At 35.9% G+C, this 25,046-nt stretch overlaps 1 long non-coding RNA gene across 1 annotated transcript in view; it reads left to right on the plus strand.

Moving 5' to 3' along the window:
• LOC105085615 (uncharacterized) overlaps window positions 1-25,046 on the plus strand; it is a 259,455-nt gene that overhangs the window by 146,596 nt on the left and 87,813 nt on the right. The window contains exons 7-8 of the long non-coding RNA XR_010382210.1: window positions 13,429-13,542; window positions 19,064-19,103. This is a non-coding gene — a long non-coding RNA (uncharacterized LOC105085615). The remainder of the gene's footprint in view (window positions 1-13,428; window positions 13,543-19,063; window positions 19,104-25,046) is intronic.

Below are 25,046 nucleotides of genomic sequence, written 5' to 3' on the forward strand. Positions count from 1 at the left end.
CTGATGCAGAAAAAGCATTTGACAAGATTCATCACCCTTTCAAGATAAAAACATTTTTAAAAACCCCTCGTAAATAGAAGGAGATTACCTCAACACAATAAAGTCCATAGAGGCATACCTGTGAGATATTGCAGGTTCGATTTTAGAGCACTGCAATAAAGTGAATACCACAATAAAGTTAGTCACAGATTTTTTGGTTTCCAAAAAGTTATGTTTATAAAAGTCATATTTACACTATACTGTAGTGTATTAAGTTTTTAGTAACACTATGTCTAAAAAACAATGTACACACCTTGATTTATAAGTACTTTATTGCCAAAAAATGCTTACTATCATCTGAACCTTCAGCGAGTGATAATTTTCTTGCTGAGGGGTTTTTGCCTTGATGTTGATGGTTCTGACTGATCAGGGTGATGATTGCTGAAGGTTGGGATGGCTGTGGAAATCTTAAAATAAGACAACAATGATGTTTGCTGCATTAATTGACTCTTCTGTGTATGATTTCTCTATAGCACTTAAAGCTGTTTGATAACATTTTAACCACAGTATCCTCTTTCCAAATTTGAATCAATCCTCTTAAACTCTGCTGTATCAACTAAATTTACTTAATATTCTAAATCATTTGTTGTCATTTTATCAATCTTCACAGCATTGTCACCAGGAGTAGATTCCATCTAAAGAAACCACTTTCTTTGCTCATCCATAAGAAGTAACTCCTCATCCATTGAAGTTTGATCATGAGATTGTAGCAATTCAGTCACATCTTGAGGCTCCAGTTCTAATCCTAGTTCTCTTGCTGTTTTCATTCTATCTGCAGTTACTTCATCCACTAAAGTCTTGAGCCTCTCAAAGTCATCTATGTGGCTTGGAATCAACTTCTTTCAAACTTCTGTTTATGTTGAAATTTTGACCTCTTCCCATAAATCACTAATGTTCGTATTGACATCTAGAATGGCCAATCTCTTCAGAAGGTTTTCAATTTACTTTCCCCAGATTTATCAGAGGAATCATCATCCATGGGAGCTATAGCCTTACAAAATTTATTCCTTAAAGAATATAACTTGAGAGTAGAAATTATTTCTTAATCTGAAGGCTGCAGAATAGGTGTTGTATTTGCAGGCATGTAAACAACATTAATCTCATTGTACATCTCCATCAGGGCTCTTGGGTGACCAGGGGCATTGTCAATGAGTAGTGATATTTCAAAAGGAATCTTTGTTTCTGAGCAGTAGTTCTCAAAAATGGGCTTTAAATGTTTAGTGTACCGTGTTGTAAACAGATGTGCTGTCATCCAGACTTTGTTGTTCCACTTATAAAGGCACAGGCAGAGTCAATTTAGCATAATTCTTAAGGGCCCTAGGAATTTTTGGAATGGCAAATGAGCATTGATTTCAACTTGAAGTCACCAGCTAAGTTAGCCCCTAATAAGAGTCAGCCTGTTCTTTGAAGCTTTGAAGCCAGGCATTGACTTCTTGCTGACTGTGAATGTCCTAGATGGCATTTGCTTTCAGCGTAATGCTGTTTTGTCTGTAGCCACCTTCCTTAATGATCTCAGCTGGATCTTCTGGATAACTTGCCGCAGCTCCTGGATCAGCACTTGCTGCTTCACCCTGCACTTTTATCTTATGGAGTTGCCTTCTGTCCTTAAAGCTCATGAAACAACCTCTGCTGGCTTCAAGCTTCTCTTCTGCAGCTTTCTCGCCTCTCTCAGCCTCCATAGAATGAAGAGAGTTAGGGCTTTGCTCTGGATTAGGCTTTGGCTCAAGGGAATGTGCGAGTGGTTTGATCTTCTGTACAGACCACTGAAACCTTCTCCGTAGCAGCAAGAAGGCTGCTTGCCTTTCATCGTTCGTGATGATCGCTGGAGTAGCACCTACAATTTCCTTCAAGAATGTTTATTTTTTTGAATTCACATCACGATGTTTGATTGTTTATGTTCATCTTCATTTTTAAAAATTCTTGCCTGCCAGAAAAATACATTTGAAATCTCAGATCAAAATTATAAAGCAAATGTGATTTTCATTCTCTATCACCTAATTCTTACTAAATTTTCCACCAAAATGTTCACATTAGAGTCTGCTTTAAGGAAATTCTTTGTGGATCTAAGATAACACCAACCATACTAACAGATAAATGGCGTATACGTTTGTATATAAAACAGTACTCGCCTGAATTTTGGAGTGTGAGCCAAATGATATAATGTGCATAGAGTGCATTTACAGAGTGTATTTTAGATCCACGTTTTCTCTTTGAAATTTAAAATCACCCATGCTGAGACGGAGGAAAAGCTATTTACCTCATTTTAAAGTGAGATTATTGAGTGCAGAGTTATTAAGTATTTTACCTAAAGTTGCCTTCTTGCTGTATAGTGAAGCCAGATTTCAAACTAAATTTTTCTAGAACTTAGAATTCTTTCTTCAATAACTATTTCCATGATAAATGTAGCATAAAAGTAAAGGTCCTAACAAAAACAAAAACAAAAAGCACATGTAGTGAGGATTATGTAGGAAATCAGAAAATTATACATTAATACAGATAATATGTTTTTGAAGATTAAAGGTGCTTTTTTATTCCTTTGATGCTAACATATGTGACTTTACTCAGACTCATGACTCTAGTTAAAAAAAAAATGATTTTCCTGATTATGAAATGACATTTGCTTTCATCTTCCTATGGCCCTGTTTGTGTGTTACTTTCAACAGTGTTCTCATAAAGCAATGTATATTAAATCACTCAGACATAGTACTCCGCAAAAAGCCTATGAAAATGATAATGACTATTCCTAATTAGCTGATTATCCAGCTATAATAACTCCAGGATAAATTAGGCTATGAGTATTAAAGAATAGTAAGAAAGTAATGAAGTGCTTGCGTCATAGTTGTTGCTGTTTGTAATGCAGTACATTTAGCTTAGAAGGGCAGAATAGGTTTGATTTGCCTCCTGTCCTCTGTTTGCATAGATTAAGCTAATCAGAATTTCCAAAACCTAACCTGAGAAGTTTAGCTAAAGTTTTTATTTCAGAACAGCTCTCTCGATGGGGAAGTAATATTTGACCCCATTTGTTTTGATCATGTTTTATTTTACATAGAAGACTTTCATGATTACCTTTGAAAGAGCCCTGATCTGCTGTTTAGAAAAGGCAAATGGAGCTCTGAAATCTAAGATTGTGGTCTTGGATAAAATTAACCAAAATGTATTATCATATTATGTTTAAATGATTGACAGCTTGTTATTGGAATTTACATCACAAATGGTATTGTATGCAATTAATTAGTCTAATAAAAATCAAAAAGTGGCATCAAGTACTCATATTATTAAAAATATTCTTGCTGAACTCTCTGCATTTGCATGCATAATTAGATAGAAGATTCAGATGACACTCAATTGTGACATGTGACAGCTAATATAAAAGCTAATCTAAAATGAATGTTTAAACACATGAAAGTAGGTATACCTTTCAATGACTTAAAATCAATTCAGAAAAAGCCAACTTAAACTATAGTAGGCAACATGAATCATATAATTTTGTGATTTTGGACTACTTAAAGACAAAGCATTATTTATATAGATTCTTCTTGATTGTATTCTCTGTCTACACATAATCCTTGGCAATTTTAATTTGGATTTCTGTCTTGCTTAAGATTTAGATCTCAAGTAATTATGCTTTATAACATATTTGGGTCCTTAAGTTTGAATGGGTTCAGCTTGGTAGATCAGCGCATGCTACATTCATCTCACCAATGTATTGGAATCTTTCCATTCTGGCATCAAGTGAAAAAAATTTAAATGGTGATGAACTTAGAATTTTAATAGATTGTAATTAATCTTCTGTAGCTCTTTCCTAAATGTGAATCTAACGTATCTGCCTTCTATCCTAATTATAATATTGGTTGCAGCAATGTAATCTGTCATGCAGAACAGCTTTTATGTTACATTAAAGTCAAAGTGATACAGTTGGTAGAAGTTTGCTGGTTTTGGATACTGACAAATAATAAATACTCTAAGAAGTTCTGCTGAAGCCTTCTATTCTTGGAAATCTAAAGATGCCCCTTTGAATTCAGCAAAGACTCATACACTCTTATCCTTTTACAATCTCAAATATTCCTTTTCCAAGGATAAAAAGAGGGCAGAATACAAGGCTAAATGAGAATGGCATCATTCTCTTGGGCTCCGTTTTTCAGTGCATTTGAAGGACATATTCTGTTTTGTCTGCTAAGTCAAATAAAATGTCAGCCTTTCAGAAGGATACGCTGGTCACATTCTCACACCCTGAATCAACCTTTGTCAGTCACAAGAAGACAGACATCTCATCTAATATTAGAAATCTTCTACAGTATTCTTCAACTTGACTTATTAACGTCAGTATCTGTATCTTGAGGTAGCCAGAGTTAGCTCTGGCTCGTGAGATGCTAGTTAAGACCTCTCAAATGCTCCATATAGCCCTAAAAGTCCGCATTTATTTGTTGAGAAATATCTATTGTCTAATTAGAATGTATGTGGCTCTTGCAAAAGTTGAATGAACTACAATGAACATGTATATATATTAGGCTGAATCGATGAAACTTACAATTTATTGAAGACAGGTATAAAAATGCCTACCAAAACAAATGTAGCATTATGGATTATAATAAATGTTATTAAGAAAAAAAATAGGAGATCCTTTAAGAAGTCTTTCTGCAGAAGACATATTTCATCTTATAACTGAATGTTGTATACAAATTAGCCAGGATCACAGAATGAAGAATATTTTAGAGCAAGCACAACATGAACTTCTTTCCACACCTGATATCTCTACATATACTGGGATGACCACTCCACCATGGAACTTACATTTTGTTTTAAATGTGCTGCAATGTCATGCCTCCAATATTTGATCAAGTAGAACAAGCACCTGCTTCAACATTTCTAGCTACATAGGATTCCGTGTGTTGAACAGATTATAGATAGGCAGTTTGCAACATTGGATATCTCACATAAATCAAAAAGTGTGGGAATATTCAGTTCCTTATATTTTAAGATCAATATCCCATTTTTGCATTTGTGTGCTCTGATATATTCTAGCATACTGACGTGTACTGGAGCCACAATCTGAGGTTTGGGATAGACAAAATATCACTGAGAGCACACATTTATTTTTATTCTTTGAAAGCAATAATAGTAAAGCACATGTACTTTATCATTGGAATTAAATTGGTCATTGACAACTCAGCTGTGAGCAAGCTTGAGGAAACATTGATACTACCTAAGTCTCTGTGCAAGGAAAATGCAAGCTAGGAAGGAGTTTAAGAATGAAGTTTGAGGCTTGTGAAGCTGAGAATCCATGTAGAATGAATTTACTCTGTTTTTCTCTTGCTGAGTTGAATTATAATGCTTTGAAGTAATTCATACATGCTGACATAATAGTAAATAAAATGAATGTTGATATTAACAGAATAAGACAAAATCTAAATTTTATTTACTGCCAAATGTTCAAATATACTAATTTATTTTTAAAACTTGTAAATATTTAATAATAGTGAAAAGTAATTTTATTTATTAGAAGCATCTTTCTCCACTTGAGAAGAGATATTTAAGGTAAATTAAAGATTTGCTTATTTCTGTTAAGTGGCTAAAGCACTTTTAATAAAAAAGACATGAAACCTAAATCTTATTTTCACTGTCTCCACAATTTTGTCCAGATTTATTTAGAAAAATAACACAGTTTAAGAGTTTTCCTTAAATGAAACAAAATGAAATGAAAAATGTTTATACTCATGAACATCACCCTCATGAACCTGGTATGCTTATGCAATTAGGCAGATGAGTCAAAAGTTTCAACTGCATTTTGTATCTAGAGTAATAAATTGCTTTAAAAAATATATTGTCTGAAAGAAATTGTCACACTGGAACAGATTCCATCATTCCACATTTATCATTTGATTTATTGAGATATTCTCTGCACTTAATATGTAGATTCATCTCACTTGTCATGTCAGTTTTTTAATGTATCTCAGACCTTTTTGCTCAAGAAAACAATATAGCTGATTCATCAAAAACATTAATCAAAGCTCATAACAACTTGTAGCTTATATTTCTTTTTAGAATTTACCGAGTGCTTTGCATTTATTTCCTCCTCTGAGCACTAAGAAAGTAAGTCAGGCAAACACATTATCCTCATTTTTGTCAATGGAAAAACTTAACAGAGAGGGTAGTGGTTTGCTGAAGACTCACATCCAGCAGCAGGGTTGGGATTTGAAGCCAATTTTCTGAATAGATAGAATACTTTTTACTTCATTCACCTTACAGAAGCTTTCTATCACTACTTAATACATGTTTTATCTTTATCCCCAGATTTATACCCTGCTTTACAACAGAACTTCACATTTATACTTTTATTGGAAATCTGTCACTTACTTCATAGTACTAAATTGTCCAAGCTCACAAATGCCTTGGCAAAAGTTTAGTTTTAGGGACTATCAAATTAAAATAATATGTTGGAATACCCCATTTTCCTTGTCAATGTAGAAACACAGAACCGCATCAACTCTTACTTTAAAAAACCAATAAAAATAAAGGGGGTAGAGGAAGAGAGAGAGAGAGAAAAGGCAAACACTGACATTTTATTTGATTATGCTGGTTAGTGAGTAATATCATCATGTTAACAAGATTATAATCAATTTGACATCAATCACTGTGCAATTTTGAGTCAATAGGAAATATAGTTGAATATTGATAAGTGTCTAAAAGTTCTATTAGAATCTGTTGACAGAGAGATGATTGCAGGCTGGCATGTGGGGAAAGCCAGTGCTGTCTTGGAAAGCTAAGCCATAGGTTGTATTTATACTCTTATTACTGCAGTTCATACAAGACACTCAGTATGTATTGTCTCTATTTTGTTAGCTCATAGCTTTGAAAATGCCTAAGGGCTACCACTAGACTTCAGTAATGTAGAGAATATTAAGTGTTATTTTTTAGGGGAAACTCAATGGAGGTCTCACCACACTCTACGTTAAAGGAAGAAATAGAGCATATGTGATATTTGTCAAGTTCGGAAAATAAAATAACTCATCATCCTTTATTTAGCATTCTCTGACCACTAATAGTGGCTTTCTCATCTGCAGTCACATTCTCCACCTTTTGGATAAATATATCTGTAATGAATCAGAGGTTCTTTTCTCTAATAGATATGAACAAAATGACCTCAAGGGCTAAAATAACCCATGCAGCAAGGCAAAGTGGAATATAGTCAATTATTCTCATCTTCATTTTTTGTTTTTGTTTTTGATCAAAACTTTACCAGCTTAGCATGATAAATGCCTGTTATTTTGATCATGGTTTTCTTCTTATTTCCTTCATTTCCTCTGTGACCAAAACACTCCCACCATCCACATTCTATTCACTTAAAGGAATCATTATATGGAAACATTTGAAACCAAGTCTCATTAATCATGCATTTCCACCATGGCTTCAGTGAGTAATTTGTATCTATGTGTTAATAGTCTTAAAAGAAACAAGCTCATTTTCCCTATGTGTAGTCTAAGAAAACCTGATCATGAATAAACATTAACTCTAACTCATCATGTTCTATAATATATATGTTGGAGAATGTCTTTGTTATGGCTAATTTTTGAAAACTCTTTATTTATTTATACATTAGGCAATTCCAAATGAGAATTTAATTTATTTCATATTTGCAGCTATTTTTCACATATATGCTTTTCCATCTAGACAATTTAACTTCAGTAAAAGTTATTTTTTTCCATTTTTCTTGGGCTATTGAAATAGAAATTCAAACAAAAAGTTGAGTATTGGGACAGTTGTGATATTTCAGAATCTAAAGTTTCTCTCCGTAGGCAATGATGTGGACATTGGTTAAAGCTTTTTAAGTAACTTTAGCTGGTCATAATTTCTCTTTTTTTGTTCTGCTATGAGAGGCATCTCTTAAATTACACTGAATAATGATTCTTTCCCTTCCTGTGGGAAGACCCTATAAAATAATTAGAGGATTTATAGCAGAGCTACAATTTAAGACTAGACAATGTGCTAGTGTAGCTGCTATTCACTCACCTCTTTCACAATTAAACCATTGCCAGCTTTGTGTCCAAGGAGGTTAATTGTTCTAGTCAAGGAAAGGGAGAGGGAATGCATTTCTTTCTACTCTTTGTCATAGTATAAGTTTTGATAATTCCTGCAGTAAAAGCAAAACAAAATTAACTTTGTTAAAAAGGATAAAAGCAGTAAAAACACTAGCACTTTGTGGGAAAACCACTCCATGAAATAAGCTTTGAAAAATATGAAATTAGTCTCTATTATTATTTTTTAATAGACTTTATTTTTTAGAGCAGTTTCAGGTTTACAGCAGAATTGAGCAGAAAATACAGAGTTCCCACATAGCCCTCCCCACCCACACATATATACTCCCGGTATATTATTAATGTGTGTTAATATGGACACAGATCTGAGACCAGAGTTGTTGAGTTAAAGTCTGAGAACTTGTTTTAACTCAGGAATGTCCTAGGAGTAGGGAAGGATGGCCATACCTTAGGGGACAAAAACCTAAAGTGATCTTCTATCTTATGTTTACCCTGATATATAAGGGGATTATGTTTAGTAGATGGAACTCATTATCATTTATTACTTGGATTACATTGGATTCTTGAGAATAAGAGATAAGAATTGACACAGTCTTATTCTAGATATAGTATCAGGGCATCATTGAGATGTTGTGGAAACTAAAGCAAGATACTGATTCTAGGGCAGCTCCAAAGTTCTTCAGTTTTCATGTCAGAGGAGCACAGATACTTGGTTTAAGGAAGAGACCACATTCAGGATTTTAGACTGAGCTTGTCTTTGGAGGGCTGCAAATCAGACTCCATAACTCCTCTCCACTTGGCATTGTCTTAAGAAAGTTAAAAAAAATAAATCAGATTGTCTTCTTGCCACCTTCTGTAGTCAGTCCTTTATAATGCCTATTCTAAGGGGAAAATATATAAAGGTGAAGAAGAGTTATACTGAGAATTGAACAGAATTGCCCATGCAGAGTTATGTGGATTTGACAAAATCATGAGGTTACATGGAATTGAGGGGAAAAACCCTTGGTTTTATTGGAAGAAGTATACCAAGACTCATCCAACATATTACAACAAAAAATCCCCGATTTTATTAGTTATGATTAATGTAATACTCCTAAAAATATGCCTACCTTGGTCTTTCTTCCTGGCTTGTTTGCTTGTTTAGTCAAATGTTTCACTGAGGGCAGGCACCTGGAGGACTGCAAAACATGCATGATCTCTAGATTCCCAAGGAGGAAGCTCTGTCGTCCTCGGCTGTTCACATGGTCAAATGTATCAGGCTTCGCATACGTGATGACTTTAATGCAGTATCATGAGATTGGTGGTTCCTGAAAAACCTCTACAATTTGGAATAGGATCTTAATCACAGGAAAAGCAAAGTTGCTCATGTTTGGTGAACTAGTATTTCATGAAGGTACACAGTATTTTAATTTTAAAACAAATAAAATAATTTGTCGATGATTCTCACCTCCCAACTTTATTTGTCCCTTCAGTTTTCAGAAATTGTAATTTAAAAATTGCATATGTTTTGAAATGTTTATGTTTATACATAATAACTAAAATTTATTTCTTCTTTGGTTTTTGGGGTGTGTTAAATTGGGAGAAGAATATTTCCATCTTCAACGATATAATTTTTTGCCTTGTCTGTGCATTCCAACGACCTCAACCACGTTTTCAAAACTACTCTCTTTCAAATCTTTATATTTAATTACTTCAGCCATCACAAATACCATTTCAAATCTGTGTGATCTATCCATTGACTAAGTACAAATGAAAAATGTTATGTAGAACTTTTAAAATAAATCCTACCAAGGCCAAAATTCCAAAAGAAGCTAAACTCATTGAAGTTTTGGTGACATCACATTCTGCTTTCATTATCCAGGCTTTTGCTGAGGCACAGCCATGTAGTTGAGGGCTGACAATTTGAGCAGAAAATAGCTATTGAGAGTCAAAGCTGATCAGAGCTTGTAGCAGTCTCGTTAAGTCAAGGAAGACAAAATTGGAATTCAGGCTTATCCATGATTCAGGATTTGAGAGCTCAAGAAACTGGATAGAAATGGAGATCAGAGATTTCTGAAAACCTGAGCTTCTTTCCATCTTCAGCCCTTTACTGACACAAGATAAACTGAGAGGTTGAGTAGCTAGGCAGGAAGTTTGAAGCTGAGAAGTCTCAAGGTGCTAAGGAAATACAAATCTGAGGTAAGGGTACAAGAGAAGGTTTTCTTTTGTAACACTACAAACTACAGCTTCTATACCTGGGATTGTCTCCCAGATAAGCCAGGCTGTACAAACACTTCCTGAAAGTCGCTGTCTAATTTGCTATCCCTACCTGGATTCATTCACTCATAACGGCTAATCAGCAGTTAAAGAAAATGCTCTCTGAAGAAGGTAGCAATCAGTGTACCTGCAGTGTTTTTATGCAAAGTGTCTGGTATTCATTTAAAATTTTCTGAAAAACAGACACTGAGATGATCCAGAATTGTCATTAACAAACACAGAATTTAAAATGTATGATATACTTAGAAACATATATTATAAAATGATAAATATTACCAGAGAACTGGAATACAAATAAAATTTATATATAATTTAAATGAAATTCTCCAAAGGAAATAAAACAACTGAAAATAAATATTCTATAGTTGCTAATACCAAAACCAGACAAGGATCTCACAAGAAAACAATAGACTAATGTGTTTTATGAATATAGATAAAAATCCTAAAAATACGAGCAAAGCTCAGGATCTATTACAAAAGATTATAGAGAGGAAGGAGAGACTGAGATAATGACCTTGGAAGATCCTGAATTTTCTTCCTCACATGGATGCACCAAACATACCACGATACTTGGAGCAATTGCCTCTGAGAGAAATCCAGAAACTAGCTGAGAGATTCCTATACATCAGATTAGTGAGCAAATGCCTATAGGACAGGCTGAGACAACCTCTCACCATAAATCCCATCCCCGGCACAGCACCGCACAGTAGAGGGGGAACACCCAGTTCTCAACTTCTCCCTAAGGATTGGAGAGTTTCAACTGCACTTCTAGTTTCCCAATATTTCTACAGGAGGGGCAAGCATCCCAAACAAATGGCTCTTAAAGCCAAAGGAGCCTGCGTCTACAAGTCCCACAAGACTATAGCAAACAAAAAAACAGTCCTTAATGGGTGCAAGAACACCCTCCCTCACCCATGGCATGCTTACAGAGAAGAAAGTGATGCGAAAATAAAAGCTTTTCTTCTCTATGTACAAACGCTCCTCACTCTGGTCCCATAAAAGAGAAAAGCAAAAAAGAAGAAACATCTCTTTTCCTTTATATAAATCTACTGCAAGTCCAACATATTCTCCAGACAAACTTCTGTGCTTGCTCACTGACCTCGACTTTTAAGTCTCACTGCAATAGATACCGTTAACATCCAAGCCTGATCCATTTCATCAATCTGGTGCACCCACCTCACTTCGGCAGGTCTTAGATACTAATGGTCTTATCTTTCTCCTTGCCTAGGAAAATATATAATTTATAATAATTTCCACCCTAAGGTTCAACATCCAGTAAATGACTACAAAAAAAGATGACCCCTTGCTTCAGACCAACTTGGTGACACAATTTATACTCTAGAACTCTCTGAGGGACAACACGAAATCTTGGTTAGCTTTTTTTTTCCTGCACTATTTTGCTTTTCTCTTCTGAACAGTCTTCGACAAATCACTTTGTAAAAACTTCTACCTCCACCTACTTCTAGGAAACCTGAGTTAACGTTGTAATGTTCTATTGTGAATGGTGCTAGGAAGCAGACTCAAAGAAAAGTATTCTGGAGGGAGATCACTTGTCCCTCCAAAGGGCAGTAAGGATCTTGTCACATCATAGGTGGGTTACTGATAGTCCCTATAATGGTGTAACCGTTCAAGTGCTCAACTTTCACATTTAGTAAACCCAAGAGCGATGGTTGTCACTAAGTCCCATTAATTCATTGAAAATATAGCATGACAGATTCCAATTTATTAATCTATTAACAATACATAAAGCAAAGTGTGAAGGCCAAAGGGCCTCCTTGGCCGAACTTAAGAGGACATTTACCTCCTGCAGTCAGTGGGCAGACACAGCGAAAGACCAGGCCCAGGACCTAATTACAAGAGTGTCAGAATTTCAAAGGCTGAAATTATCAGCCCAGTGAAGTTTCCTCTGTCAAAAACAATCTCTCTTAAGGAAGGAGTTCGGCCCTCAAACCAAAGAAGGAGATACGTGAGTGGATGAACTAGGGAGTACTGAGCTCCCAGATTTTCCTGAACTCTCTGGTTCCCCAGAAATATTTGTTTCACCAATTGGAAAAGTGGTTATACTACCTTCATCACTTGTTTGAATATTATGTAAAGGACTCCAGTGCAGATGCCTTAGGAGACAGTGCTTGTCCTCCTCAGGATGTGTCTCCACTTCCCCTCCTGACCAGCAGACCCATGATTAGGGTTAAATATCAACATGCTTCCTATAGTTTGGAAGTACTGAAGTATGGTAATGCAAGAGTGGAAGAGAACAGCCGTAACCAGCGAAGATTGCCTAGGAGTACGTATGGAGGGTGGAGCATGAAGGGGAGATTGAATATAAGCTTCGTAAGAGAAAATGTGTCAGCATGTGTCACTCTTATGACACAATTTACCACCCTAGTGAAGGCTGCAGGAATCGAGTCTAATATGCTGCTGTGATGGCTCTAATGAGCTTAGAAAAGGTGATGGTCATATTAGATACAGATTCCAGAATAGCTTTGGAAGGAAGAATGTGGAGGAAGGGATAAAAATATTTGGAAAAGTAGCAATGCTAGACAGGGTTTACTATGTGAGACAGGGACACCTAGGAGCTGTCTTTGTTCCTCACTTCTCCAAAGCAATAAGAAATGTGTTGATGAGGGGAGCAACAGAATCTCACTGAGAAGCTTAGTGGCAGTTATTCTTTGTAGGATAGGATGGTAGGAGATGCTACTATAAAACTGGTCCCCATAATAATAATGAAAAAACCAGGATCCCAGATTAGATGAAGTCTGATGGTAGCATTTGTCTTTGAGAAGCAAGGAGGGCAGCAGATCAGAATGGCATCCGGGGCTCTGACTTTGGTGAGAGGGGGCATCATTTTCTCCATGCTTGACTAGGGCATCAGAGGTCTGTTTATAAGTGGAATCCTGGATCCAGAGTCCATGGCCCTATTCAGTAGTCATCTTCCTGGTTCCTAATTGTACAACTACAATGGAAATAATTAGCAGTTGTAAACCTCACAAATTGGTTGACCAGTAGAGTAAGATCCACTGCAGTAGAAAAACTAAAGTGAAAGCCCCTTAAGATTCAGTGCTAATGTTCTGCTTCTATTTACATTTAACTCTCCATTCAGATGAAGACCAGAATGAAAATGGCAGATGACAATGGACTACCATAACTTAACCAAGTAGAAGCCCCAACTGTTCTTGCTATGCTATGTGCGGTATCTTTATTAACATGTTCTTGGGTAAGTGGTGAAAATATTTCTCTGAAAAATGCTGTCATTTTAATACCTATGTGGATGGAGTATCAGAAATAACTTGCATTTGTATGGAATTGACAATGGTCTTGTCCCAGGGCTATGTTAATTCTCTTGCCCCCTATTACAATGTAATCCAAAAGGACCTGGACAGTCTAGACCTTCCACAGGCTGTGACATGTATCTTCAACAAATAGCCATTACGCATTGTTGGGTGTTGTGTCCCCAGGAGTGGAATACAAGGAATAGATGTAGGAATGGCCCCATTTACCATCACTTCCAGTGACTCACTTGTGAAGTTTGTGCCTCCTGACCCCCTAAATTTAGGCATTGTTGGCCTAAAGGTCCTGGGTTTTTCCAGGAGACCCAAGTAAGAGTTCCATTAAACATATAGCTTCCACTCTTTGGGAAAGTAGTGGCAACAGACCACAGAGCACAGAAAGAAGTTACCAGTGGTCCCTGTATATCATGAAAAGGAAGGACTGATGCTATATAATGAGGGTGTGGAGAAATATGTTTGGTACCCAGGTAATCTGCTGGAGCATCTCTTATTATTCCTATGTCCCACCTCCACTGAAGTGCTGTAGAAGGGAAAGGAAATCTTGAGTGTACGCTGAAGGGAGGTCGTGAATATCTGTTAGGCCTTGGGGCTAAAACCTGAGGTAGCACTTGTAGCTCATCCCACAGATCTTTCTTTAATAAGATTTCTCAGAATGTAACCCACCAGACTCTAGGAAGAGGAAGAGGTGGATCTGAGGGGTGCTAGGGGTAGATTATAGGCCATTTTGTATGCACCACCCAGATCCCTAGCAAGGGCCATTTTACTCATCCACCATATCAGTGGGGTGCAGGTAAAATGGCTCTTTGGGGGAAAAAATCTGACTTGTAGTACTTGCCGATTTCTATTGTATAAAGTCTCACATCATGGCTGATTTTGAGCTTCTAACAATTTAACACCTAGCCTAAAAAATTCATGAACATTCCTGTTGTGAATATTGGCTGCAAAGAATTCACAGATGATCCCTCTCCAGAGAAATGCCTTGGCTGGATGGATAGTTATGCTGGCCACTCCCTGCTACTGCGTCAGGAGGAGGCTAAAGAATGAGTGATTTGGGGTTACAAAAGGTCGCCTCCCCCTTGCCTCAGGTTAGGAGCAATACTGAGGTTTAGTTTGTGTTTCGGAGGTCCTCATGGCACCAGGATGAATTTAGTCTCCAGTGAGGACCAGATCCTTGCTTAACTTTCTCTCCGTGTCCTAGTCTGCTTCCTTCTCTCCCATTCTCCTGAGAGTACACTCTCAAAATATCAGAATTTCTATGTCTAGCTCTGCTTCTAGAGAACCTGACCTCAACATTCACCAATAAACCCTCCCTGTTCCTTAACCTTTCTGTGTGACTCTGTGCTATTTTCCTTTATTCATCTTGCCAAAGCTCCACAAACATAAGTAAATGACTTCTATATTTGCTTTATGCTACTTTTCTAAGAAATTGATTTTCAAATGTGAAGAATAGAATCAACACTGTTGATAACATGAATAATTTCTATTTATATTCCAGGAAGAACATATATAGGTGTTTATTTTGACTTTGAACTAATTTAATTCCTAAAGCTCAGAATAAGAATATCTCAAGACACTTAAAAAGTTGTAATCACAGGACCACATCAGAGAATCTCAAAAAAGATGAGCCAAAATCTATAAATCACCAATTTTTTTAAAGTAACACTGTGAAAGAGTGGCATCAAATTTAATGAGTAGAAGGACTACTATCTTAGGAAACATTTATGAGGATAAACTTAAAATAAGAAAGTTAAAATATAATTAATATAGTTAGAGGAATAAGAAAATGTATTTATAACCTCTGAAATAATATGTCACCTACAAATTTAACTAAATAGAAATCTTGGAAATAAAAATGAAGACTCCAAGAAAAAAAAAACAACTAAATTAATGACTGAATAATAATAGAATAGGCCCAAAAGGATAGCTAATTAGTGAACTGGGTAATTGAAGCCAGGTAATTTCTCATGGTAAAAGAATCAAAGAAATGGAAAATACCTAAAAAATTTAAAATATAGAGGGTATATACAAAAAGATCCAAAAAGAATAGATCCATCTAAGAGTAATTCCAACAGAAGTAGAGGCAATATTCAAAGAAATAAAATTTTCCTGTAGCTAGAGAATAATATTCATTCTCAAATTGAGTGGTTCCACTGAGTACCAAGCAGGATAAAAGAAGATAGACACATGGATAGATAGATAGATAAATAGTTGGATAGATAGGTAGATAGATAATAGATAGATAGATAGATAGATGAATCCTGGTGAAATTTCACTAATTCCTAGATAAAGAGTGTATATATGACAACTGTGTGTATTCCAGTCAGATGGAAAAGTGAGAGGTTTTACTTAACTTAGGGTATGGAAGGAAGGATTCTGTCTTGCAATAGGATGCTCAGCACAGAAAGCAGTAACATTCTCCGAGAGAGGGAAGAGCGTCATGTCCTCCCAACATTTTACCAACAAATGCATAGTTTCAAATGATAAAGTCTTGGCATGTAGAGGTTACACAGAACTCTTAGAAGCATGTGTCTCCTGCCAGATCCAGCATTAGACAGATAGTCACATGATCTGGGAGCAGATAGTCACATGAGCTGGGAGCAGACAGTCGCATGAGCTGGGAGCAGACAGTCACATGAGCTGGGAGCAGACAGTCGCATGAGCTGGGAGCAGACAGTCGCATGAGCTGGGAGCAGACAGTCACATGAGCTGGGAGTGGTCCATCATGTATCTTAATTCAGACGGGATGCCAGTGACCACCTGACTCGGGCCCTGTGAACTTCATAAATCCAGCTAGGGGTTAAACGCTCTACAACGTCACAGTCCATGAACAACATCCTTAGCCATCATTCCTAAACTCCCCACTGTCACACTGCCTGGTGCAAAAACGTTCCTGAACTCGATGCTGTGAAACCGAGTGGGTTCATTACCCAAGAACCCATCAGAATTGAGCTTGCAAACTTTGAGATCAGATATTGGTTTATCCTGCAAAGAAAAAAATCCCAAACACCTCCAGAAAGAATATAGTGGGTCCTCTACCCAAAATAAACAAACAACAAACAAAACAACAACAGGAAGAGTTATATTAGGCTTAGCTTTCTTTTTGGCAACGCTGCTTGTTAACAGTCTTTTTTTTTTTTTCTTTTTCTTTTTCTTTTTCTTTTTTGGACACAATTTCTCAGAGCAAGTTATTTTCCGGATGAAAGGTATTTGAGGAGGTCATTGACTTTTGCAGGTCAATTGGTTTGAAATTTTAAACCAGATACGCTTGAGGTTATTTATGAGAGCTATTCTGTGACAGAGGCAATTTGCTGTAATTCTAGTCATCCTCTTGGTTTTGCAATGAATATTGTTTTGTCACCTGTTTCTTGGACTTCTTTTCCCACCAGGATTCAGGCACAAACTCTTAGGCACATCTGAAAAACAAGCGAAGAGTTTGCAAGTCGATTTTACCTCTCCTAGGTCAGTCTTCCTTACTTCCACCAGGCTCTCCTTCCTCTCCTTTTCCTACTCCATCTCCAGGGGCACGAGGCCTCCAGTCCTTCATCCAGAACACTTGGATTCCTACCATGGGCACTACAGCACATTCCTGGCTCCACAGATTCCTCCTGATTTTTCCTCTTCTGAGAACTAAGACCTTCTCCTTTCTCACATGGAGTTATGGTGCCATTAATACTTGCTGGGAATACATAGCATAGTGCATACTCTGGAGCCAGACATCTGGATCCTATCCCCGCCTTTAGCTGACTAGAGCTGTCAGAACAAAGTACCACAAGCTGGAAGGTTTAAACAATAGAAAGTACTGTCTTAAAGTTTTTGGAAATAATAGTGTGAGATTAAAGTTTTGGTAGGGTTGGTTCCAAGGGCTGTGGAGGTGACTCTGTTCCATGCCTCTCTCTTACTTCCTGGTGGTTTGCTGGCAATCTTTGGCATTCCTTGGCGTCTGCCTTTTGCTCTACCACACAGATCTTTGCCTTCATCTTCACATGGCATTCTCCTTGTGTGTGTGTGTTTCTTCAAATTTCCCCTTTTATAAAAATACCAGTCATATTGGATCAGAGGCCCACCCTCCTCCAGTATGACCTCATGTTAAATTAACTGATTACTTCTGCAACAATCCTATTTCGAAATAAGTTCACGTTCTGAGGCATTGGGAGTTAGGACTTTAATACATGAACTGGGGCAGGGGGCACAATTCAATCCATAACAACCTCAATTCCCAAACCAAAAGTTTTGCATCTATTAAAATTAGAATAACAGTATTATTTACCTCGTGGTGTTTTTATGAAGATTGAGAGAATCAATATCTAGATAGCACTGAGAACAATGCTTGACACAGAATAAGCACTACTGATAGTGAGTAACATATTTCTGATATTAATGCACTTAATAAAGATGTTCAGGAAAAATGTTTTTAACTCAAATCCACCAGCGCTTACAGGAGCTATATTTACTTTCAACAGGCAGTTTTTGATTCTTTATTTTTTGCATGCCAAGAAAAATGTCATTACAGGAGTAATCATAACATTCACTGCTAAATGCTGCTTATAGTTCCTGAAATATCATGGTCACCTGGCATGAAAAAAATCACACAGACTGATTACCAGGAAAGTTTTTGGTAATATGTTCTAGTAACTCTCAGCTATCTGGCCATGTAGTTCAGGAGAGTCATGTGACTTATATTCTTTATAGTTTCATTCAGTAAATTGCCATTTTAGTTTGCTTTATGTGAAAATTTTAACTTTAACATAATATTCTAAATGTACATTTCTGTACATGAATGTGGAACAAAAGAAACAATGTTAGGAAATTCTCCTAGGCTGGTTAAACTAAGGCATAAACATATTCAATACTGTTAAGATGTAAATTAACAACATACTGCGTTTTGATACAGCTGTATAAATGCTTGTACTTCTATAATCTTGATAATAATAAAGCATTGAGGTTATTTTTATACATATATTTTCTAAAAACCCATTAACACCTTTTCCACCTGCTTGCATTTTGTGTTTTATGTTGTGATATTGACAAAATGATAGAGTTCTTGCAGTAATTTGGTTTGCACATTGTATTTAAGTGTGCTGCAAGCACATATGAGTAGAGATTATAAGGAACATTTTTGGGCAATTAAAAAGTGAGCACAGACCCAAGATTCCAAAGTGATGGAAAGAATTTAAATGGGGCAATAAAAAGTTCAGGCCTTCAGAAGAATTTGCTATTTGCTATTTTTGACAACATAGACCTTGACTCTTATTTGGCTTGGTTTTTAATCAACTTTCTTGTGGTTTTGCCAGACAATAAACTGTACTTAGATAAAGTATTTAATTTGATAAATTTTGACTTATGTATATATTCATCCATCACCATATTCAAGTTAATATATCCATTAACGCTAACAGTTTCCTTGTAACCTGATCTAATCACTCTCTCTTGTCCCTATCCATGCCTCAGACTCTGTATCCAGGGAATCATTTTTCCGCTTTCTGCAACTGTAAGTTAGTTTGCATTTTCCAAAGTAAAATATAAACGTAATCATACAGGATGTACATATTCTTCTTTGACCTCAGCGTAATTTTGTGAGATTTGTTGTGTGCATCAATAGTTTATTCTGTTTTTAATCACTGATCAGTATTACATTGTTTGGTTTCCTAACAGTTTGTCCACTTACCTGTTAAAAGCCCTTCGGAGTCTTTCCAGTTTTTGGCTATTACAGATGAAGGTGCTGTGAGTGTGAATGCATCAGATGTGAGGCGGTATCTAGGTGTGGTTTGCGTTTGCAGTTTGCTAACACTTTTCTTTTTGTTTCACTGGTCACACTTCTGTGGTTTCTCACGTAGCTCACCCGTATGGAAAAAAAGGCAATATTGCAAAGTGCTCTAAGAAGGGGGAGGAATTTTTCTCTTATTCAGCTTTAGCTCATGATTTTCCCAAATCTTTCATTTGTTATGGATACTTTCTCTTTTCCTATCAGGGCCCAGGTTATGAAAGGCAGAGTCCAGAGGAGATACTTTTCCTCTGTTTTGTCTGAGTTTCGTTGCATTTTATTTATTAATTTTCCTAACACTGCTCCTTGGCAGAATGGGTGCTAAACCCCTGTGGTTTAAAATGTTCAGACTGATCTGGGTCAAAATGGTCACATTTGACTTGGGACAGAAAATGAGTTTTAAAGTGATACCTCTATAAAGAAATTATTATCTACTCTAAAATCTTTAAAACTGGCCATAGAATTTTGAAGTATGCTACGAAAAAAAATAACACATCCCTTCAGTGTGAAATCGATGAGCCTGCTGACATCGTAGAGCAACTAGGTCGGGTCTGTTGTCTGTTATTTGTGTGCTGGCTCTGTCAGAGAGAATCCTTATTCTGTGAGCTCCTTTCTGTATCAATTATGACCAATATTTTTTTTCTTTTACTTTATATCAAGAATGGAGACCTTGCCAGATACAGCTTCTATTGACTTGAAGACAAAGAAAGTGATGTAATGTACATTCAATGTACAAGGTCTTGAATTCTAGTATTTCTTGAAAACACACATATTTTATGTGATAATCTTTGGGAACTCAGATTCTACTTCTGTTTATATAACTTTGGGAGTCAATGTTTATAGAAAGTGTCAAACTAAAAATAAGATAAAAATGTTGATCTGTTGGATTGCAAAAATGACTCTGATTTGGTCATGTCAACAATTTGCAGTCTCAAAATTTTATCCATGTCCTATAACATTATTATTCCCATTAAAAGTTTACTTTCTGTGTAATTTATATTTATTTCATTTTTTTTAGGAGTGGACATTTTTGTTTAAAAATGAAATAACAAAGATTATTTTCGTATTTATACTTATAAAGAACATTCATTTACAATGCAACAACATAGATATATCACATGAAAAGTTTACTTAAAAGTTATTTTTATTATTTTTATTTTGAAGGTCCATGGGAGCCATTTCCTTTATCAGACTCTGAAAATATAAAGTCAGTATATACTCACCTACAAAATCTTAAATTTGTTAGTATAAATTAATTCTATCTTTAGGTGTAAAATCACCAAACATAGTGCCATTCTATCTTACACTTTCTCCTTTTTCCTTTTTGTATGAGATAAATTGTATTTAGAAGTATTGTTGTCAGTGTTTGAGAAATACTGAAAAATGGGATTGGTATCAAAAAAATCTAGAAACTGGAAAGTGAATGTCTTGTTTTTGCCGCAATGTATAAATTTTTTTTTCAGGTTGTCTATATTTTAAGCTTTGCATAAAATGCCAACAAAATTCTGGAATGAGTTATTATAAAGAGAGTTTTAGATAATGTGAAAAAAATGTAGTCATGCCTATTTAACATGGGTATAATTAGTAGATTTTGCTAGATTGTACTGTAACAACAAACAATCCCAAACTCCCACTGGCTTACAACAAGAAAAAGGTTTCCTTTTCATTCACAGTACATTGACAGTGACAGATTGGCTGCAGCCTTGCTCTGTGTTGCCGTCTGTCTGAATTCAGGAAAGCATAGCTCTTATTTGGACATTGCCTTCTCATGGTAAAAAGAAAAGTGTGGTGGTAAAATCATTTGATTGCTCTAAAAGCTTTATCTTTAAACTGGCATGTATCAGATCTGCTAGTTCATTTGCCAAAGAGAGTATTCTAGCTAAATCTAAGAAATAAAAACTATGGCAGTTATATATAAGACAGACATAAAAGGACTCTGGAAAGTGTAGAGAAGAAGGGAGACTGATTGAGAATCTCAGGACATAAAGGATGACATGACGGTGAGTTGCCTGGGTTTTCTTTCTGTGTCACATATCCTAGATAGTGTGTTAGGGAAGATGGCAATCCCAAAACACCAATAGGTGCAAACAAAAAACAAACAAACAAGCCTGAGTAAAAGCTTGGTCTGTCTAGCCAGAGGATGAAGAAAGGAGAAGCCCCGTGAGACAGAAAGCTTTTAAAATGTAAGTGCTCTATTGCAGCAAAATAGAGCAAAAGCCAAGTAAGTTAGCTAGACCGTCACTCTTAACCAAGTTTTAACAAGGCGCTTCCCTCCTCTCTGCCAGAGTGGTATCAGAGATGATCAAGTAGAGATCCCAGATTTTCATCCCTGCCAGAAGCTAGTGGCCATTAAATAAGAAATAACATAGAAGATTTCAATAACATCATTAACCAACAGATTCAACTGATATTTATAGAACCCTCCACCCAACAACAGCAGAATATACCTTCTTTTCAAATGCCCATGGAATATCTGCCAAAGTAAACTATATCTTGGGTCATAAAAATATCCTTGACAAACAGCATAATTGAAATCATGCATAATGTATTCACAGGCCATATTATAAATCATTACAGCATTAGAAATCATTGGAATAACATCAGAAATCATTAATGGCACAATAACAAGAAAATCACCTGACACTTGGAAGCAAAGTAACACATTTCTAAATGACCTATGGGTCACAGAGCACATCTCAAGGGAAATAACACTATACACTGAAGTAAGTGAAAAATGGAATACAGTATTAAAAATTTGTGGTAAACAGCTAAAGCACTAGTAAGAGGGGAAATTATGGTACTAAATACATACATTAGAAAAAAGGAAAACATATTAAATCTACTATCTAAGCTCCCACCTCAGTCATCTAGAAAAAGAATAAAGGAAACCTATAACAGGCAGAGGAAAGGAAATAACAAAGATAAGCTTTTTAAAAATCAAAGATATTTAAAACATAAAACAATAAAAAAATTAATGGAAGAAAGATTTATTTTTCAAAAAGATCAACAAAGTTTGCAGACCTCTAGCCAGACCGCATACACACATATACACAAAGATACAAATTTCTAATACCAGAATGAAATTGGATATCATTATAGACCTGGAAGGTATCTGAAAGATCGTAAGGAAATAAAATAAGGAAAATACTACAGAAAATACTACAGAAAAACTCTTACACATAAATTTGACACAGACTAAATTAATTGCTCAAAAAAAAAAAAAAAGAATCTAATCTGAAATTATATTAATAATTTTTAAAACTTCCAGAAATCTCTCAGATAATTTCACTGGATAATTTGAACAAATATTTAAAGGAGAATTAACACCAATTCAACACAATATTTTTTAGAAAACAGAAGAGAAGGAAAATTTTCCCAGCTCATTTTGTGAAGGTAGTATTACCCCATTACCAAAATTAGATAAAAGGCAGCTCAAAAAAAAATGAGCATGACATGCCAGTGAGATCCCTGGAACCTGTGGATATTAGCTTATTTAGCAAATGTGTCTTTGCAGATGTAAATAAATTAGGATCTGCAAGGAGAAGATAATCCTCTATTATCTGGATAAGCCCTGAATGGCATTCCGGGTGTCTTTATAAGAGAGAAGCAGAGGGCCATTAGACACATACACAGGAAAAGGAAATGTGCATATTGAAGCAGAGATTGAAGTGATGCAGCCACACGCCAAGGAATGCCTATTAATACTTGGCGGTATGTTCAGTGATAGGTTTGTAAAGGTGAACAAAAAATTAGATTAAGTCCTGGCACACAGTGGTAAGAACAGTATGATAGAAACTTTAAACAATCTAAAATGGTGTGTGAGGAGTAATATAGATGTAGGAATATATACAGGGGTACGTTATTTGTAGTAAAAATTTTTATTTAATTGTCAATGGCCACCATTATATATGATGGGCATATCATATCATATATGTTTTCTGAAGTGTGGTATGTGGTTATTCATTGTCATAGAGTAAGGAAGAACACACTGTTAACAACCAAGGAAATCTCTGGTTTCTGATGTGAGCATTACAGAACCTTTTAGAAGAAATAAAGAATAGAAAATGGAATGACTAGAAAATAAATTGTTATTCAGTGATTTATGTCATTATTCTCTGCCACCCTTGTAAAGTACATCTATATTTTTGTGGGCTCTACTGATACTTTTAAGAAATACAGAATTCATATATAAATATCTGTATTTATATCTCTACCATCCATCTATACACACACTCAGATAGTATTTCTAGTATTTGGTGTTGTGTTGTTAGCAATACTCACTGCTTATCTCTGAAAAAGGCATGCAAAAACTGAACCAAGATGACATCACCCTTTGAGTGTAGCTGCATCCTTGTTTTCCACTGAAGTGGAAATAAATTGACAGTACTAGGCTCGCAAGCACTCCTTTCTCTTCTTGCACATGGTATAGTTCTAATTTTACTGATATTTTCAGGTTTGAGAAATTTTAAACAAACAGCTAGCATTTCTGTAATGCCCCATACTGTCGGTTTTGATTCAGACAAGAAGAGAGTTTTAAATTCAACTTGCCTTCATCCAAGCCACCCAAGGTTGAAATCAATCAATCAATCAACTGAGAAACATCTATTGAACACCTTTACTATATGGCAGTCAATAAGACAGCTACAACAGAGGGGTTAGATCATTTAAACCCAGCTTTAGCAGTTCTCTCAGAAGGCAGATCAAAGTCTTCTATAATTTTCCTATTTCCTTGGCTTGGGAGCAACCATCATGATTTAAATCCATGATTCATTGTTCTTAATAATGACCCTGAATGTTATTTTAGCATGACAATTGCTTTGTGTTTACACTGAAATTAATTAACAATAAGGACCTCTCTCCATGAATTTATATATATTTAAAAACAAAAATGCAAATCTTCTTTGGAAATAAATACAGATTTTTTAATAGAATCTAATTTATTAGATTAAGTAGAAATTTATCAAATTTCTAGAGAATTAAGACACATGTGATATTTAAATACAATAAATTTGTAATTTTAAAAAAAATACGAGAATTACGTTTTCTCAAATATAGATAGAATTTTATTTCCTCACATTTTCCTGGTGGGAAAAAAAAACAAATTAGGCTATATATTACACATAGTTATTTTTATCAAAATTATTTCCTAATTTCTCCAAAGGGAGCTCCAGGTACAGAAAAGTACAAAGCATAGATATGGTTTTATTTAATAAGAAACTATTCCTGTTTCATTTAAAGCAGCATTCATTCATTCAACAAACCTCAGTGTGTATAAGTGATGCAGGAAAAACGGATGTGGGGCGTGAGGAGGTCCGTGTCCCAGGCTTTGGTTGAGCCCCTGGGATGTGCCATGCCAAGTGTGGGTCCTTGGCTTCACGCAGGAAAGAATTCAGGAGCAACCACAGTTGAGTAAAGATAGATTTATTTAGAGAGATATACCAAAAGGCAAGAGAGAGGCCACGAGGTGTGGGGGTTGAGTGCTCAGATTAGAGTAAAAGTAGGTACACACTCCAGACAGTGTGGGCTGTCTCCAGCGAGGCAAGGCACTGTGTTGCCAGTTTTTATGGGCTCAGTGGCTTCATGTTCTAGTAAGTGGAAGGACCAGTATAACTATCCTGGGGAAGGGGCTGGGATTCCCAGGAAGTTGGCCATTTCCCACTCTTTGACCTT

The sequence above is a fragment of the Camelus dromedarius genome, chromosome 9 (genome assembly GCF_036321535.1).
Source record: "Camelus dromedarius isolate mCamDro1 chromosome 9, mCamDro1.pat, whole genome shotgun sequence".
NCBI lineage: Eukaryota > Metazoa > Chordata > Mammalia > Artiodactyla > Camelidae > Camelus > Camelus dromedarius.